Genomic DNA, 15,856 nt, shown 5'->3' on the forward strand with positions numbered 1-15,856 from the left:
AGCTAAAACACATGAGTTTCTATTGAAACTCATTATATATATAGACTGTGGCTTAGGTTAGTTAATGATGAAGAAAAACAATTGAGTCCCAGTAACCCAGCTAGTTTCTCTTGGAGCCCATGGACTAATAATTTATCATATTCCCATTTGTGTAGCCTTTGACATTCTACAGTCTAGAATTCTTGTAATCTTAATGTTGGGAGGTGAGTTCATAGGTTTCAGAATGCATCATAGCTGAAGCAAAGCTCTGAAAGTAACTTAAAGTTAGATGTTTTTTTGTCAAATAACTTTGAGGTGAAAAACCCAAGAAGATAATCAAAAGTTTTAGAAAGGCACAAAGTTGAATGAGGAACTCATTAAGGTCAGGGAACAAAGCAGTCCAATTATCATTAGCTCACATACCTTTCTTGCTAGGATTGGTTGATGATCAAAGGTGATGATTAATTCCTTATACCTATTTTTGCCCTCAGTCTCCTGATATAAAAAAAACTATTGATGAGTGGGTATGCACCTTAAAGATTTAAAATAGAGCTGACTGATTCTGTTTCATATATAAAAGTTTAGATTTCTGAGCTGGGCGGTGGTGGCACATACTTTTAATCACAGCACTCAGGAGGCAGAGGCAGGTGGATCTCTGAGTTCAAGGCTAGCCTGATCTACAAAATGAGTTCCAGGACAGCCAGGACTGTTACACAGAGAAATCCTGTCTGGAAAAACAAAAAACAAAACAAAGTTTAGATTTGTGATTCCTTTAAGATTCCTAATAAGATTACCTGTGGGGCATTTACCCACCACCCCCACAGTTCCCCAGAGTTTTCTTGAGTGCGAGCAGCAGGAAATATTAGATAGAAGGATTTATTGCAGAGAATCTTGCGGAGATAAACAGATAGAAAATAAAGGATAACCTCGAAAGGGCCTGGAACCTATTCCAACGGGCCCGACTGTCTCTGCCCCAGGGTTTTTATAGAGACGCCAAGGGGTGGAGCAAAAGACCTCCTCCCCCAGCACAGCCAAGTGCAGACCATCTCAGACACCTGCACTCAGGCCCGTGGTCCTAATCATCCTCTATGCGGACCTGCTGGGTAAAGCCACGAGGAACCCGAGAACGGGCTCCCACAATTACCTTTTTTTTTTTTTTGGTTTTTCGAGACAGGGTTTCTCTGTGTAGCTTTGCGCCTTTTCCTGGAACTCACTTGGTAGCCCAGGCTGGCCTCGAACTCACAGAGATCCGCCTGGCTCTGCCTCCCGAGTGCTGGGATTAAAGGCGTGCGCCACCACCACCACCACCACCCGGCCCACAATTACCTTTTAAAATAAGTAATAAAGTGATTGGTCCTTTCTTTTTAACTACAAAATGCAGCCTGCCAGTAAAAGAATAGCTTGTGTGCTTACACTCTACTCTGTTAATCTATAACAAGTTGTTTGGGTATGAATGTATGTGGGTTCTTGGGATAATTTGTTTTTTACCTGTAATACATAAAATGTTTAATTATGTAACGAATATGGAAAACATGATTTTTTTTTTACTTGTATTCATTGTAATCATTCACTTGAAAAACAGAATGTAACCACATTGTAATTTTTATATTGTCTGAAAGTCTTTGCTGGGTATATAATCTGTAAGGGAATGAATAAAGATAGAGTTAAAATGAGTTAGAAGGAAAACATCAAGAATGAGAGAAGGAAATCACCAGGAAAATAAAGAATAGAGAATACAAAAGAAGAATAAAGAAAAGGTCTGAAGGAAACCATCAAGAGAGTGTGTGAGTCTTTTCCTTAACCCCCTCAGATAAAAATAATCTAGTCTGCACGACTTCGTGGATTCCCTTTGAGCCCTGTGCTGCTGAAGCTGGTCCCCCAGGCAGCCGTACTAGATGTCTTAAATGTACAAATTGTACTAATTTGAAAGCTGGCCGGATGGCTCAGTGGATAAAGGTGCTCACCAGGAAGCCTGATTTTCTTCCTGAGACATCATGGACTCCCACAAGTTGTCTTCTCCCTTCGTATGCATGATGAGATGTGTGCAGCACCCCTTTAATACAAAATAGATAGAAATAAATCTCGACTTTTAAAAGTTAAAGTCTTGAGGCTGGAGACATGGTTCATCCATTAAGAGCACTTACTATTCTTTTTTTTTTTTTCCCTTGGAGCTGAGGACCGAACCCAGGGCCTTGCACTTGCTAGGCAAACTCTCTACCATGGAGCTAAATCCCCAACCCCTGCACTTACTATTCTTGCAGAGGACCCGGATTCAATTTCCAGCACTCACATGGCAGCGCGCAAACATTTGTAACTCCAGTTCCAGGGGATCCCACATCCTCTAGTGACCTCCTCTAGCACAAGGCACTCTGTGGTACACATACATACATGCAGGCAAAAGGCTTAGATAAGATGAATAAGAACTTTAAATTTTTGAATCTTAAAAGGGGGAAGGAGTTTGAGAAATTGTTCAGTAGTGAGGAATGTTGCCCTAGGCATGGTGGTGCATGCCTTTCATCCCAGCACTTGAGGCAGGAAGACCTTTATGAGTTTGACACCAATCTGGTCTATAGAGTGAGTTCCAGGCCAGTCAAGGATACATAGTGAGACCCCTGTCTCAAAACCAAACCAAACCAAAAGAGTACTGCTCTTACAGAGGACCCAAGTTTTCTTCCTAGTACCCACATTCCCTTACATGCTGAACACCCCCCACGTACACATAATTACAAGTTGAGAAAGCCTTAAAATTTTTGAAAAAAGAAGTTTTACTATTTTAAATAGAATATGCACAAAAATATAAATTTTAATTTAGATGTCTGATTCATACATAATGGATATTAAGTTAATTGAGTTCAGGTGTTGGTAGCTGTTTCAATTGTAGAGTTATTATATGCATTTATGATGAGAAAACCTCAAGAATAAACTTGAACTTAAAAAAGAAACTGTAATTTTGAAATTTAATGGTTTTTAAAAATAGGTTTTGCTGTGTAAACCATGAAAATACCAATTCTCTATACAAACTCTTGTTCACATTTCTAATTAGTTTTTTAGCCCATCAAACTCCATAAAACCTTTCCTTGATTTTCATCCCAAGAGTTAGACTATTTCCTCAAGACCAATAGTGACAGGAGTCATTTGTTGTCAGGACAAAGGGGCCTGGGTGGTCTTTCCTTTGGACACAGCTTCCCATGGAATGGGGAAGCAGGACATTCACTCATTTCTCCCAGAGCCACAGTTCTGAGTCCCTTTCAGCTGGGTTTTAGTTGATCAGTTTTTATCTTTCAAATGACACTTAAAAGAGAGTTCAATTTGTTTCTGATCCGATTTCTTGTTGCTATTTCTACATGTCCTTTGTTAGACTGAAGTTTCATTCTAATTTTCTGAGTATTTATATAGTGGATGGATGTTGAGTTCTGTTAAATGGTTTTTGTTTGTTTGTTTAATGAACCTTTTTGGGTCTTGTCCTTTGTTCTGTGAATATGGTGAACTACAGGTCCAGGGATGTAACTCAGACCCAGAATGCTTGCCCAGCATGTATGAGGCTTTTAGTTTAAACGCCAGCATGGAGGGGGAAAGTAAAGAACATTGTTTTTTCATATAGAATTCCTAGAGGAAGTCTCTAGAGTCATGAGGATGTATTATCCTTTTCTGTATTGCTAGATTCGTGTGCTAGTATTTGATTTAGGGACATACTTTGAAAAGATTTTATTTTTATGTGCACAGGTATTTTGCTTTCATGGATGCCTGTATGTCATGTGCATGCTTGCTTGTTGCCACCAGAGGTCGGAAGAGGGCATCAGATTTCTTGGAACTGATATTATAGACAGTTATGAGCCACCATGGGGGTGCTGTGAATGGAACCTTGCTCCTCTAGAAGGGCAGTCAGTGCTTTTAACTGCTGAGCCATCTCTCTAGCCCCTGAAGACTTTATTTTTTAATTATGTGTAAGGTATGTGCTCATGAGTGCAGGTGCGCTCAGAGGCCAGAAGGCGGCGCCAAGCTCTGTGTATAGGACTGTCCTCCCAGCCAACCAACCAATCGTCAGGAGTTTAGCTGTGCAGGCTTGCAAAAGACCATCCCAGTGGGATTTGCTGACATCCTCTTGTAGGAGGAGGGGCAGGGAGGGTCCTGAGACTCACCTTGAATAGACTCTCACCTCAGCCACTCCAAACCACCTGTTGTATACAATTCTGCCCTAACTGCATGAGGCCTGGGGGATGGGCTGGAGAATATAAGCCAGGGAATACCAGGGGAAGGTGGCTTCATCTATGCGGCTATAGAGAATCAATCTTCCCTGCTGGGTAGACAATTTCCAGTGCGGCCTTTCGGGGAGGGGAGGACCCAAACTCTTTTAAGGGACCCCTTCACCTACACCCTGTAAGTAAGTGCAACAAAAACTCATTGATGCCCTAGGGTGAACTTTGGGAGTATTGAGTCTTGGTTTGTCATTGGGGCCTGGAATTTTCTCCCTGAGAGAAGGAATTTTAGCAACAAACCCTTAGAACTGGAGTTACAGGTGGTTGTGGCTTGATGTGGGTGCAAGGAGCTAAACTCAAGTCTTCTGCAAGAGCAGTCCATGCTTTTAACTGGTGAGCCATCTGTCTAGGTCCTAGTGTGTGTGTGTGTATGTGTGTGTGTGTGTGTGTATGTGTGTGTGTGTGTGTGTGTGTGTGTGTGTGTGTGTGTGTGTGTGTGTGTGTGTATGTTTGTGTGCATGTGTGTGTGAGACCGGAATCTTATGTAACCTCATCTGGTTCTGTAGCTGAGGATGACCTTGAACGTCTAGTCCTGCTCTTGTCACCTTCTTCCCATGCATGTTAGGTGAATGTTTTACTAACTGTTCTATTGCTGTGAAGAGACACCATGACCAAGTCAGCGCTTATAAAAGAAAGCATTTAACCGGGGGCTTGCTTATAGTTTCAGGGCGTCAGTCCATGATCATTATGGTGCTGGAGCAGTAGCTGAGAGCTTTACATCCTGATCCACAGGCAGTAGGAGAGAGAGAGAGAGAGAGAGAGAGAGAGAGAGAGAGAGAGAGAGAGAGAGAGAGAGAGAAGAGGAGAGGAGAGGAGAGAGGGAGGGAGGGAGGGAGGGAGGAGAGAGAGAGTGTCTGGGAGCCATGTGCAGCTGAGGCCATGCAGATCTGGGTGGCCTGTGCTGCTACCCGGGGCTTGGTGTCATCCGGGCCCAGGCTGCTGCTGAGGGCCATGTCTGGGTCCATGGCCCTATAGTGGACAGGGTCTGGGTTGACATCCATGGCTCCTGTTGCTACTTAGGGCCGTTGGATGCCCAGGATCAGGTCAGCCACCTGAATCCATGCTGGTGTCCGAGGGCCATGATCCAGCCAGGGCCATGCAGATCTGTGAGGCCTGCACTTCTACCCAATACCATGATGACTTCCTGGCCAGAGCTGCCCTGAGGGTCATGGTCCAGCTGCAGCCAGGGTCTGAGGCTCCTGTTACCATCGAAGGCCATGTAGACACCCAAGGCCTGAAGCTATGTTGGTGTCTGAGGGCCACACTGCTGCTGGGGCCAAGCTGATCTGAGTGGCCTACACTGCCACCTGGGGCAATGGTGACATCCAGACACAGCTGCTACCGAGGATCATGTCTAAGTCCGTGGTCACACTGTGGCTGGTCTCTGTGCTGAAGTCCAAGTCTCACAGAAACCCAGGGTTGGCCACTCTAAACATCTGCCCCATCTAGGACCCCTGGAGCTCGTGAAGGGACTGGTCCTTGGGAACAGTACCTGTAGGATCTCCATGACCCTGGGCAGCCACAAGATATCCCAGAGGAGTTCCGGTGAGGATCCAGTGATGATGGTGTACCAGGAACCTGAGGCCTTGAACCAGACCAGTGACTCACTGCAATAAACATTTGCCAGTAAAGCCGATGGGACAAGGGGTACACTGTGTGACACACCGAAGCCTCCAACGCCACCAGGACGAATGAAGAGGTGATGGAGAGGCAGGAAAGGAGAAGCAGCAAAGAGGGTTTTGTTTGTTTGTTTTGTCCTTGTTTTTATTTGTCTGCTTGCTTTGTTTAGTATTGTTTTAATTTTTTAAAATTTTCTTTTGGGGGAGGTGCTGCAGGGGTGAGGGGAGAATATGGGGAGACTGAGAGGTGAGTGGAACTAGGGTGATATTCCCAAAGAATCAATAAGGAAATTATGTTTAAAAAAATCATCCAAAAAAGAAAAAGAAAAAGAAAAAAGCTGAATGCTTGCTGGGTGGTGGTGGGAGGCAGAGGCAGGTGGATCTCTGAGTTCGAGGTCAGCCTGGTCTACAGAGTGAGATCCGGGACAGCCAGGGCTATACAGAGAAACCCTGTCTTGGAAAAAAAAAAAAGCTGAATGCTATTCTGCTGGATATCCTCTATGTTCTTTATTTGTTCATCCAGTGGACACTTGTTTTCATGTTTTGGCTCTTGTAAACAGTGCTTCAGTGAACTTGAACAGAATGCTAGCTTCCATGTGAAATGCTGACTTCATTTTCTTTGGCTGTGCACCCAGAAGTGACACTGCTGGATCGATCATATGATAGTTCTATTTTTAATTTAAAGCCAATTGAGGAATCTCCATACTGTTTTCCATAATGTCTTTGCCAATTTACATTTCCATCAGCCTTATATAAAGATTCTCGCCCACCCCACAACCTGTCCAACACTTACCTCTTATCTTTTACCTGGCTAATGATGTTTGAACACCTTTCCATATGTCTGTTGGCCATTTGTATGTCTTCTTTGGAAATGTCTATTAAATCCTCTGCCCATTTTTAATTGGATGGTTTGGTTTTTGCTGTTCATTTGTGTGAGTTTCATGTATATATATATTGGACTGACCATGATGATGCATGCCAGTAGACAAACACCTAAGAGAATGAGAGGCAGGATTCCAAATGTGAGTACAGCACATATGCTTAAGGTATAAAATATGATTTTACATTCATCCATATACTGTGAATAATTGCAAAAATGCCACATGTAACTGTGCATGCTTTATGTGTGCCTCCACTCAGGCGTTTTTAGTCCGGGCACTGTTGGCATTTGGGGCTCTGTTGGCATGTCTTTGTGGTGGCACAATAGTGTGCTTAACAGCATGCTTGTTTTGGGCTTCTTAAACCCGAGTAGCACCTCTGTCTACTAAAACAACTAAAGACAAATCTCCCCTTGGGTGAGTGACTGCTTAGCAGTAGTCTGTATGGAGTGAAGTCACGGAGGGACAGAGATAACATCAGTGACCCCTGCACGGGTGTGTGGTGTCACCTTTCTTCTGGACTACCAGGACTTAGGGTTAAGTGATACACTAACAGATGATGGGATGTGCTTTCTGACTTCTGCTCTCTCTCTTCAGGTGTGTGATCATGGTCCATGTGTATACATGTTCATAAGTGTGCATGTATATATTGAGGGCATAGGTCAGCATCAGGAGGTCTTATCAATATCTACCATATAGTTCAAAAAAGGGTTTCTCACTGAACTTGGAACTTGCAGATTGGCTAGCAAGCCCCAGGGATCACCTCGACTCCAGAGCACTGGGGTTACAGATGTGCACTCCTGCATCCAGTACTACTTCCATGGGTACTGGGGATCTGGACTCAGGTCCTCATACTGATGCAGCAAGCACTTTACCAACTGAGCTGTCTCCCCAGCCTTTTTTATTTTCCTGTCCATACCAGACATTTCCCTTAGCCTGCTTTAGAGGGCTGGATACCTAGTTGTTCATTGTTTCATATACTCATGGAGATGGTAGGGAAAGGGGGGTGCATTTCAAGTGTATAAGAATAGCTTTCACCAGGTGGCGGTGCACACCTTTAATCCCAGCACTTGGGAGGCAGAGGCAGGCAGATCTCTGTGAGTATGAGGCCAGCCTGGGCTACAAAACGAGTTCCAGGACAGGCACCAAAACTACACAGAGAAACCCTGTCTCGGAAAAGATAGCTTTCATCTTGTGGGTTATGATTCATTAAATTTCATTATTATAATAGAAATTTAAAAGTCTATCTGCTTTCACTTTATCACCATCAGTTTTTCCTTTGAGGCAGGGTCTTGCTTTGTTTGCCAGGAGCCTTGAACTCCAAGACTCGAGCCACTCTCCTGTGCCAGCCTCTCAAGAAGCTGGACCGCAGGCAGTTGTCAGAGCACCCAGCTTTGCCATTTACTTTGTACAAGCTCCAAATGGTTTGCTTGATCAGGCACGATGACGACTCTTTGAAACAGCCCCGGTACAGAAGCTTCATGCCGTTATTTTTGGTGCTGCTGTTTTTGTGATGCTGAGGATGAACCCAAGGTCTCCTGCATCCTAAGCACGGACATTGCCACTGAACCGTGTCCTCAGATCCTTGCCATTGTTTCTCAATGATGTCATTTTCTGTACAAAGATAAACAGATCATTTGTTTACTGATAGAATTGCAGGCAAGATATTCTGAAATAATAAATATGCAGCTTCACCAAAATAGCCTTGGAAAACAATCGTTTCTTTTTCAATCATCAAAAGTCTAAAAAAAATTTTAACCTTTAATAAGGAAAGTGAACCTAAAGGTATGTGATTTCTTGCCACCCCCACCCCTGATTTTCTAGACATGGTCTTCTCTGTAGCCCACGAGAGCCTGGAACTCGGTAAGTATCCCAGTATGGTCTTAAACTCATGGTGATCCTCTTATGTCAGCCTCTAAGTGTTCAGCTCATACGATTTATTTCAATATGGATCCAGACTAGTACTGGTAAATGGTTTTTGTTTTCGTAAGACAAATCTCATCGTGTAGCCCAAATTGACCTCAAACTGATGATTCTCCTGCCCCAGCCACCAGAGTTGTGTTATAGGTGTGCACCATCATGCCCAGCTTACTCCTGGTATTGCTGTAGGGTGAGGTTTGGACCGTTCTGATAAATCAATATGTGTAGCTGCTGGCTTCCTTCGTCAGGTGCCTGGTCAGACTGTGCATCAGGAGAGTGTGAAAGTGGGTTATCAGAAGTTGAGAACTGATTTGTGTTTATGAGAACTGACTTTTAAAAACTATTATTGACATTTCCTTCCTTCCTTTCTCCCTTCCTCTCTCCCTCTCACATTCTTATGTATCCCATGCTGTCCTCATCTTGGTCCTCCTGACTTCATCCCTCGCACCCTCCACTCCTTTAGAGAGATTGTATGTGTCTAGTGTTATTTGTAAGCTGTTTATTTGAGATGGTCTTTTAAACGACTTATTATTTTAATGTGTATGTGCGTGTGTGTTTGCATGTGTGTGTGTGCACACATGTGCGCAGGAGCCTGTGGAGACCAGGAAAGGGCACCGGATACTGTAGAACTTATGAGCTGCCATGTAGGTGTTAGGAACCAAACCCAGGACACCTGCAAGAGCAGCATGTGCTCTCAAGCCCAGAGGTGTGTTTTTATGATGTCTCCTAGGTTGACTTCAGACTCCTGGGCTCAAACAATCTTCCTGTCTCAGCTTGCTAAGTAATGGACCACAGGTTTCAGCTACTATGCTTGGGTATGTGTGTCTAGTGTTACAAGCTTCTGTCTCTTCAGAATTTCCTTGGTATTTCCATATCCATAAAGAAAAAATATTGGGGGAGAATGGAAAGGGGAAGAGTAGTGGGGGTATGCTCAAAGTACATTATATACTTGTAGGAAAAGTCTCTATTAAACCCAGTACCATCTTCCATGAACGTATATCAACAAAATGGAGTACTATGTAGTCTTAGGAACCATTGTAGTGGAGTAATTACGAGCAAGAGGAGTAAGCCTAGGCAGTCACGGAGAGGAGCCTAACCTACAGACTTGCCAGCTCTCCTCTTTGGCCGCCTTAGTTCCCTCCTCTAGGAAACAAGGCGGTGAGGTTGCTATGAGCATTAAGTGATTTCTATGCAAAGCACCTAGTATAATGCCTGGCCTATGGCAGGTGCTAGTTACCAAAATCTATACACACCACAATTTAACAGTAAAACTAAAAATAAGAAAGTTGTATTAGGGGGCTAGAGAGATGGCTCATCTGTTAAGAACACTGACTGCTCTCCTGGAGGACTTGGGTTCAATTCCCAGCACCCACATGGCAGTTCACAACTGTGTGTAACTCCAGTTCCAGGGGAACTGGACATGCATGCAAGCAAAACACCAATGTACATGAAAGTAAATAAATAAAAAAAGAAAATTGTATTAACTTAAAATTTAGTTCAACTAGTTGAATCAGCTGAAAACTAATAATTAGATTTTAAAAAAATTAACAGTGATTTTATGTTAGTTATTATGTAGTTTATGTTAATTAGTAAATGTAAAGATAATTGTTTCTGGTTATATGTTAGTGATTCAAAGATGATGCTTTCGATATTTATTTGGTTGAAGCATCTCAGTTGAAGCAAGATGAATTGTTCATACCAAACAGGCAGAATTTTTGTTAAGTTGGTCAATTATGTGCCACCTGTCAGGACATGGGAAGAACGGGGATTGACGAGATTGATATGTGTAGTGCCACCTATACTTTATCTAATCCAACACTTTATTTTTTGATACTTATTTAACATAAAGGGCTAACTTTTTAAAGGTGACTAAAATTAACCATACAAAAAAAAGCAGGAACTGCTTTTAAAAAAAGAAAGCCCAAAATGTTACTTTCTGTAGAAAACCCATAGTCCAGTGTTATCCAGACCAGAGAAAAGAAGTTTCAATACAATTAGAAGAAACTCAGCTGTTGGCTGGGGATGTTACAGCTGGAGGCAGGCAGGCAGGGACCATCTGCTGATGCAGCTGACTTGCTACTACATTTCGTTCTGTTCTCAGAGCACCACACTACATTCTAGAACAGTCCTTACAGCATCAGGCATAACATTTCACACCACTGATTTTCTTTGGATAATTGGGCTCTTTCTTATTCAATTAAAAAATGTTTTTTAGTGCTGGGAATCGAATCCAGGGCTCACACATGCAAATGCCCCCTAGCCACCGAGTTACTGCCCCAGTAAAGTAATTTCTCTTCTTGCAGCCCACCTCAGGAGTTTCCCCTGAATCATGTTGGCCATACCCTGGTCTGTAACAATAAGCAAATCTTCAATGCCTGAGCACTTTGCAGGCAGAGTAAATTCAAAAGGTGTGACTTGGTCAGTTTTCAGCAGGGATTCTTGGTCCCAAACAGGAATATTGTTAGCTTTTCCTTTGTTCTTATCATTCTTTGGACTAAGAGGGTTATCTTTGCATGTTCCGCTGAATGGTCATAGTTGGTTTGTTGTTGCTGTTTTAAAGTTTCGTTGTTGCTGTTTTTTTTTTTTTTTTTTTTTTTTTTGGTTTTTCGAGACAGGGTTTCTCTGTGTAGCTTTGCGCCTTTCCTGGAACTCGCTTTGGAGACCAGGCTGGCCTCGAACTCACAGAGATCCGCCTGGCTCTGCCTCCCGAGTGCTGGGATTAAAGGCGTGCGCCACCACCGCCCGGCTCGTTGTTGCTGTTTTAAAGCATTTGCTTTATCTATCTATTTGTTTGTTTGTTTATTTATTTATTTATTCTTTTTTCCAGACAGGGTTTCTCTGTGTGTATCCCTGGCTGTCCTGGAACTCTCTCTGTAGACCAGGCTGGCCTCAAACTCACAGAGCCCCTCCTGCCTCTGCCTCCTGAGTTCAGATTAAAGGCGCTCGCCACCACCACCTGGCTTCCTTTATTTTTTTTGAATGGTATAGATATGTGTAGATATGTGCACATGAGTAGAGGTGCCAAAGAAGTACAGGAGTTACAAGAGGTTGGGAGCTACATGGGCCGGGGAGTTCAGGTCCTCTATAAGAGTAGTGAGTGGGTTCTCTTAACCTCTGTGTCATCTCTCCAGCCCTGTTGGTTGGTTCATTCATTCATTCATTCATTCATTCATTTATGACATCATCCATACCGTGCCACAGGCTGGCCTGAAAGTCAATATGTAGCTTAGGCTGATTTCAACTTGCAATGATCCTCCTGCCTCAGCTACCCAAATATTAAAGGGTCCGCCATATGCCAACCCCCTTTTTTGTAATTTTGATAGTGGATTTATGTTTGTTGATACTTTATCTTGAGAATATTTCCACACTTTTGCTAGCATTTTAGGTGACTTATCTTGGTGTGATTTTTTTTTCAGAGTAAATTAGTCTTCTATTGGTTTGGAATATTTATAGTTTATAGCTTTATAGCTGTATTTATAGTTGATTCACTAGGGAGAAAATTGGAAGACTTAAATATCTATAATAACATAAGTGGGAATCTGCCTTTTAAAATAGAAAATTTAAATTCATCTTTTGCATTATGGTGTCAAAAGTGATGATCTTGGTCTGGGTTGTTTTCCATGTTCAAAGTTTATTACTTTCTATGCGCTGTGCAGTCAGAACGAAGTTGGTAGGAAAAAAAAATGAAGACATAGCCCGGCAGTGGTGGAGCACGCCCTTAATCCTACCTAGCATTTGGGAGGCAGAGGGCAAGCAGATCTTTGTGAGTTTGAGGCCAGCCTGGTCTACAGAGCCAGTTCCAGGACAGCCAGAGCTGCACAGAGAAACCCTGTCTCAAATCCCGCCCCCCGCCCCCCCAAAAAAGAAAGAAGACATTTTTTAACTGGAGTCTTAAACTTAGGCACCCATGTAACCCCAAATGTCCGTTAGCTATGTCTATAAGATGTTATTGATTATTGACTAACAGACACAGTGAATGGGTTTCTGCTGCTTCTCTGTTCTGGTTTGTTTTATGTCAGCTTGACATAAGCTCAGATCATCTGTGAGGAGGAACCTCAATTCTAAAATTGAGTTTCTTTTGAGTGATATAGGTATGTACACATGAGTAGAGGTGCTGAAGAAGTACCCAATCATAAGACTGGGCTGCAGACAAGCCTGTAGGCCATTTCTTAATTAGTGATTGATGGGGGGAGGGTCCAGCCCATTATGGGTGGTGTCACCCCTGGGCTGGTGGTCCTGGGTTTTATAAGCAAGCTGAGCAAAGCCATGGGAGCAAGTCAGTAAGCAGCACCCCTCCGTGGCTTGGCCTCAGCTCCTGCCTTCAGGTTTCTGCTTTACCAGACCTTTTCTTTTGGACCACCAAACCAGCTCCCAAATCATGACACAGAGACTTATTATTAGTTATGAATGCTCGGCCTAGCTTAGGCTCGTTTCTGGCTAGCTCTTTTAACTTAAACTAACCTGTTTTTATTTATCTAGCCTTTGCCTCAGGGCTTTTTACTTTTCTTTCCTTCCGTATATCTTACTTTCACTGCTTCTTGTGTCTGGCTGGCTGCTGCCTGGCTTCTTGTCCCAGGCGTGTTCCCCTCCTTCTCCCTAGTTCCCTCCTCCTCCTCCTATTTATTCTCCCTACCTACCAGCCCTGCCTATTCTTTTTCTGCCTGGCTATTGGCTGTTCAGCTCTTTATTAGACCAATCAGGTGCCTTAGGCGGGTGAAACAAATGCAACACATCTTTACATAATTAAGCACACATCCTTACCTCATTAAACAAATGCAGTGTAAATAAAAGTAACACACCTTTCACACAGCTAAAGTAATATTTCACAGCATAAACAAATGTAACACATTTTCCTAGTCAAAGTAATGTTCCACAGTATCCTGCCCCATTTGAATTCTTGCTTTGGCTTCCCTCAGTGGACTGTGACTGGGAATATGTAAGCCAAATCAACTCTTTCCTCTCCAAGTTGCTTTTGGTCATGGTGTTTCATCACAGCAATGTAAGTTTCCCTGACTAAGGCATCCTGTAATGCAGTGGTTCCCAACCTTCCTAATACTGTGACCCCTTAATACAGTTCCTCATGCTGTGGTGACCTCCAACCATAAAATTATTGCATTGCTACTTCATAACTATAATTTTGCTACTGTTATGAATCATAATGTAAATATCTGATATGCAGGCTATGTGATGTGTGACCCCAAAGGGATCATGACCTACAGGTTGAGAACCACTGCTCTAAAAGCATAATTTTCTTTTTGCAGTTTGCATCCTACTAGTAACCCTAGTACTTGGGAGGCTAAGGAGGGTCACCATGGCTACCCTGGGCTGTGGAGCAAGCCCTGACACCCAAAAACAAACAAACAAAAAACCAAGCTCCCCTTCAAACCAAAAAAGTTCTTATTGGCATTTCTATCCTTTGTGGGAAAAGATAAGGAAATGAAGGCAGGACAGCTGTCTCAGAACTCTCCAAGAAGGGTGATTTATAATGTACTCATGTTGTTCATTTATAACGAACAACGCTATGCAGAACCTGTGGCGAAGCCTTGATTGACAGCTCTGCACTGTGCTGGGGGAGGGCGGTGGGGGCTGACGGCGTCTTTCATCCTTTTGCTCCAAATATCTGAGACTCACCTCAGTCTCTCCTTTTTTTCCTATATTGTTTGAGGGGTAAATTTTTGTCTTAACCATAAATAGCTCACATTGTTTTATTCTGCAGGTTTCCTCTTGTCTATTTTAGAAGCAAGCAGAATATAAATCATGAAAAAGAAGTGTCTCTCGTGTAGCTCAGTCTTTTATGGTGATTTTTTTTTTTTTTTTTTTTGTGACAGGGTTTCTCAGTGTAGCCCTGGCTGTCCTGGAACTGGCTCTGTAGACCAGGCTGGCCTCCAACTTAAGAGATTCGCCTGCCTCTGCCTCTCAAGTGCTGGGACTAAAGTTGTGTACTACCACACCTGGCTTCTTGGAGCTCAGTCTTAAAGCCCAAAACCGTGTTCCATGTTTGTCTTAGTCCAGCAGCTCAGGAGTCATCATAATTGGTGACACAGCCTGTGAGAAATGAAATTTAAAATTTTTTTGAATTCTTTATTTTTGATGCTGCACAGGTGGGCCATGAACCCCTGAACTGCTCCCCAAAAGAAAGACTTCTGAATACTGCCTCCAAAATATGTTCATTTGCTTTCAAATTGTCTCCTGTTTAACTCTTTCTCCCCCAGAGAAAATCTGACCACTCTTATGTCAGCGGCTGTGTTTCACTTTTAATCTCTTATCTTTGTGTGTGTGTATCTGGCCCCCCAAGGTTTTCCCCGCTTCAAAATAACATTTCTTGGCTGGCTTGTACAGTGGGACTTACAGACCTCATTCTCATGAAAACATCTTGGAATTTTTCTTGCCGTCATGGAAATTTTATGTGGAGAAATGGCCAATCTAAGATGACTTAGGGGAAAGTTGCCATCTTTGCAGAAGGATCCTAAGATGTCTTTCTGGATCATTTGCCTTTCGATATCTCCAGATTGCCCCTTATCCCAATGAAAACAGATATAGGAGACTGTACTGTAATTAGCTAATTCCATCCTTGCTGCCAAGACAGTGAAGGTTCCTCATTGTGAACACATTCTGCTGCCAACGGCTCAGTTGGAACATTGTGTTTATTTATGAGGGGATCTGAGTGTGAACGATTTGGCTTCAAGATTAAATGAGGGAATAGGTTATATTGATAAATCTGATGTAATATTAGTCTTTTAAAGGAAAATTACAGTCACAAAGGGGAGCTCACATGTAAAGTATTGAACATCATACAAAAACATTATAGAACCTGAGAACTCTCTTCCATTTATAATAGCTCCTTGCTTTCATGCCTCTTGCCTTTTTGAAAATTGGACAGATGTACTGAAGGCAACCTAGCTTGGTGTGATAAGCAGCAGATTGGAACATAGCAGCCCAGAACTAGGTGTAACAGTATCAGGCAGTCCCAGTCAGTGGATAGTTACTACATATGCGGAACTGTGATGGGCAGTCTAGTGGCAGTCACGAAGTGTATTCATAAATATATGCATGCACTTGAAGTCCCTAAGTCAGGTAAGAATAAGACTATGACAGGGCTGGGCATGCTGGAACACACCAGTATTTCCAGAAATTGGGAGGTGGAGACAGGAGGATCAGGAGTTGAAGGCCATCCTTAGTTATAGTGACCTCTCAAGTACAAGGC

At 42.9% G+C, this 15,856-nt stretch overlaps 1 protein-coding gene across 1 annotated transcript in view; it reads left to right on the forward strand.

Annotated features, from left to right (window-relative positions):
* The window catches only part of Ppm1e (protein phosphatase, Mg2+/Mn2+ dependent 1E), a 144,549-nt gene that overhangs the window by 27,529 nt on the left and 101,164 nt on the right, over positions 1-15,856 (forward strand). The gene's annotated exons all lie outside the window — the stretch shown is intronic.

Source organism: Peromyscus californicus, unplaced genomic scaffold (assembly GCF_007827085.1).
Source record: "Peromyscus californicus insignis strain IS unplaced genomic scaffold, ASM782708v3 Scaffold_3__1_contigs__length_106647218, whole genome shotgun sequence".
NCBI lineage: Eukaryota > Metazoa > Chordata > Mammalia > Rodentia > Cricetidae > Peromyscus > Peromyscus californicus.